The 4,068-nt window shown below is 33.7% G+C and overlaps 1 long non-coding RNA gene across 1 annotated transcript; it reads left to right on the top strand.

The window, feature by feature from the left end:
* Nucleotides 1-604: 604 nt before the first annotated feature.
* On the top strand, nt 605-2,391 carry LOC135738624 (uncharacterized). The gene is made up of 4 exons (XR_010528723.2): nt 605-831; nt 974-1,037; nt 1,324-1,385; nt 1,545-2,391. It is a non-coding gene; the product is annotated as an uncharacterized lncRNA (long non-coding RNA).
* The last annotated feature ends 1,677 nt before the right edge of the window (nt 2,392-4,068 follow it).

Genomic DNA, 4,068 nt, shown 5'->3' on the forward strand with positions numbered 1-4,068 from the left:
TTTCTGTTAAAAACATTTGATTAATTAGGAATCTAGTATGTGTTCATTGTTCTGTCAAAGTTTCTTCAAAATTAAGTTTTATTTGAGTGTTTTAATGAAAATATTTTCATTTTCACCATGACGTGTACGCCCCGCCCCTTTGATTGCCCCGCCCCCAGTTAATCGAGTACTCGTTCTTCAGACCTATGGATTAATCGAAATGAAAAAATGACATAAATGCACATCCCTACTAGCTACTAACTTGTTAAAAAACTTTGCGTGAAATAGCGTGTTACACCGCAGCCGGTCCGGGTTAAACATTAAAGGGACAGTCTTTTTACCTTATCACTATAAATCGCTGTTTTCTGCACTAAACGAGACATTTTCAGAGATTTTCTGTAGACAAGATGTTATAATTAAAAAAAGACTTATTTAGATATTTAGATATAATATATAATATAACAACTAATATATATATATATTTATATATTTGTTTTACAACTGACTTAACACTTACAGTAATGTTTTATTTGTTAGCATAGCATGATATTAGATTTAAACACTTAATAAATTTTTAAATCAATCACTTTGTCTCTGCACAATGAACATTATCAAATATTATTAATGTTGTAAAATATATTGTTCATTGTTAGTTCATATTAGCTAAGGCATTACCAAATGTTAAGGAATAAACTCTTATAGTAAAGTGTTACTAAATTTTCTTTTACCATTTCCTTCACAATGTCTATTTATTTCTATGGCTAACAGATTTTGTAACATTTGTCTTTTTTACAGGCTTACCATTGCTTGTAAGCTGGATTGGGTAAGATGGATCATCTTTAAAGGCACCAGGCAAGTACATGATGTACAGTTACAAGTCATGTATTTTTTCGACTGCAATATTAAATGCTTTCACGTCACATGCAAAATTACACAGGAATGTGGCTAATCACTTTTTATTTGTAGTTTACCTGAGTGTCATTGCACTTTTCAGGAGTTAAGGCAGATGTGGAGGCACAACGGGTGATACCAGACACACACCAAGCACATTATGTTCGGTAAGTTTGCACTTTACCACTACAGTTTCTTTAAATACCCATGTATACACTCATTCACTCATTCACACACAACACTGTAACACGACCATACACAACATGTACACAATTGTCTTAGTTTGCCATGTAGAAATATACAAACAGAAATATTCAGACTTTGGTTATAAGAAATTTAATTTAATAATTGTATTTATTTAGCAGAGGTGTCGCTGGACTTTATTGACAAAAGATTTTGTTTTCAGAATAAAAAGTTGTGTCCAAATCAGTAACAATTGTACTTTCTGTTCAGGACATTCAATCATGACAGGATCCAGGTGGATGCTGTCCATTGAGAAAAGAGTTTGTTCAGCGGTAAGTGAATCTTCTGTATTTTAGTGAAATTAGGTGTGGAACAGTAGAATAAGAGCAAAAGGTTTCAGAATAGGAGTAAATTCAAGGCTGAGTTAAATTTTTTAAGAATCTTTTTCTATCTTATATTTGTTGACTTATAGTTTATGATATTTCTAACAGGTTTCTGGATAGAATTAATTCCAAAGATGGGAAAAAGTGCACATCCAGACAAGGAGCAAGCAAAAAGACAAGGAACTTGGTGCAGAGAAAAGCTGTGGCCATTAACCCCCATGTGAACAGCTTCATGCAGTCCCTGATTGAGTTCGAATGGACGACTTCAAAGTAAAGGCCACTGTGGTCTGTCTGCCACAGTTTAATGCATTTATTTTTAGTGTTAAATGAAATTCAAGTAGAATATTTAAAACTATGGGCCAGTGTTGTTTTTACCACAGTGAAATGTTACCTTTTAGTCGATGATGGACTTTAAACTGAAAACTTCAAACTATGGAACAGTGTTCTATTTGCCAGAGTTAAATATGTTACAGCAGGGGTCTCCAAACTTGTTTATACTTGTTGATTTTATTTTATGTTACTTGATTATATGTTTATTATTGTTTAAAATCTTGTTTTAAATATGTTTGTTTCAATTAAATGTTTTTTTAAATAAAATTTTGATACAAACATTGCTTGGATTGCCTTTTAATTCATTATGTTTTAATTTAGCATTTTTACCATATTAATAACTATAGATTTAAACCTAAATCTCTAGCTATTTTATATAATATTATTGTATTAACTGTAATAAGTAATAAATAGTATTTATGGGTCAATATAGACATTACAGTAAATTACTGTAAAAAATAGACTACTGTAATAAAATATTGTAAAATTACAGTACAGTACTGCTTTGTAACTATACAGTACTAGTTTGTGTACTGTAAAATGGTATTACAGTACAGTACTGTAAAACCAAAATACAGTAACTTACTGGCAACCGTGCTGCCAGTACCGTACTGTAAAAATACAGGGAAATCGTTAACAGTGTATTCAATCGGAATAATGACACATTTGCATCATATTCACATCTGAAACGGCATGTTTTATCTAAGTCTTAATGGCTTGTTTAATTGTGTCATTAATGCATTTTGCACAACAACTACATTATCATATAAAATTTATGTAATTTTAAATCCATAAAGTATATAAACAACGAAAATGACATAAGCTATAGCCACGTGATTGATTTTAATGTTCAATAATGATTTTAAAAAATATGTTTAGATACAATTATTAGAGGAACGGATTTTTGCATTAAATTTTACCTCATGTGAGCATGTGAGATTCCGCGCCCGCGTGAACTTTGGCGAACTTTGGCGTTGTGCCAAGAAGATGAATCTCTGCTAATATAACGTTGAGACGGTCACATTTAAAACCATACATTTTCTACACAGAGAAGGTTAACTGCACATTACCGTACTGGGGTTTGGAAATGTTGTGAGCGTTTCTAACACGTTTTAATTCCTCAGATAGCCAAATGCAGCAGCAAGCCAGCAACAGCAGAGAGCTTGTGAGCGCGCCCAGACACTGATGACGTCTGCGACTGCGCTCTGACTGCAGCGGCAGCTGCCGCCAGAATAAAAGTAATGTAACATGATCAAAACACGATCAAAACGGCGAAAATCTCCGAAAAGTGACAAGGATGCAGCACAGAATGTATAATATTGTGCATATTAACAGATTAAAAGTCAAATAACAGATTAATGGAAGCTTATTTGATTTTGAGGTTGGATGCAAAATCCATTGGCTCAAAAAAACCAAGGGGGCAGGTGCCCCCTCAGTTTGAATGGGCATGACGCCTCTGGTTATTCTGTCTTTCTCTTTACATAGATGATGGTCAGTCATCTATTGATGGAGGTTGCTTTCTCCTAATTGTTTAATTGCTGTGAATTGTTAAAGGCGCTGCCTTAAGTGCCTCATTTGAAGCCAAGTGAAGGGGAGAAGAAAAACCCCTGACATGTAAAATTCATGGCTTTCATACTTTCAGAAAATTGAAAAGTCATTTTACGCCATTACACAGAGTTCCTGTGGTCACAAACTGCACTTGCATGTGCTCAACTGACTCTCTCAGATGCAATTTTACTGTTGTGGACTAAGACATTTGTGTCTATCATTCTGTATGAAATTGGTTATGTGCACTCGGATCGCTTCTTGATCCATTGTAGTTGGGATGGAGTGTCATATCAAAACAGCATTTGTACTTTACTATAATATTTAACATTACTTTAGATACTACAGTTTGTCTGCTATTGATACAGAACCTAAATAAAGAGGTTTTTATTGCTAACACTTACTTTTTACAATTATTTCTGTCCCAGCGATGCCATTAGAAGTTTGGAAATATGTGATATAAGTTGTCTGCAGGGTGTACTGTATGCTTACAATTGCTACCGTGATGTCTGGATAACACGGCCCTAAACTGGCATCTTTTCAAGAGATTGTATTTCTTTTGTCATACAGCAGCTGATCATTTGGGTATTGAAAGTTTTTGTTGACTGAATTTTAAAGAAGCTCTAGACAAAAGACAGTGACTCATTCTCAAAAATTTGACTTAACATTGGCATAGTAAATTAACTCATACATGCCTGATTTCACTTTCCAACATTCTCTTAATTAAAACTGAATGCTACTGAACTGTAGCAACCCC

Source organism: Paramisgurnus dabryanus, chromosome 12 (genome assembly GCF_030506205.2).
Source record: "Paramisgurnus dabryanus chromosome 12, PD_genome_1.1, whole genome shotgun sequence".
Lineage (NCBI taxonomy): Eukaryota > Metazoa > Chordata > Actinopteri > Cypriniformes > Cobitidae > Paramisgurnus > Paramisgurnus dabryanus.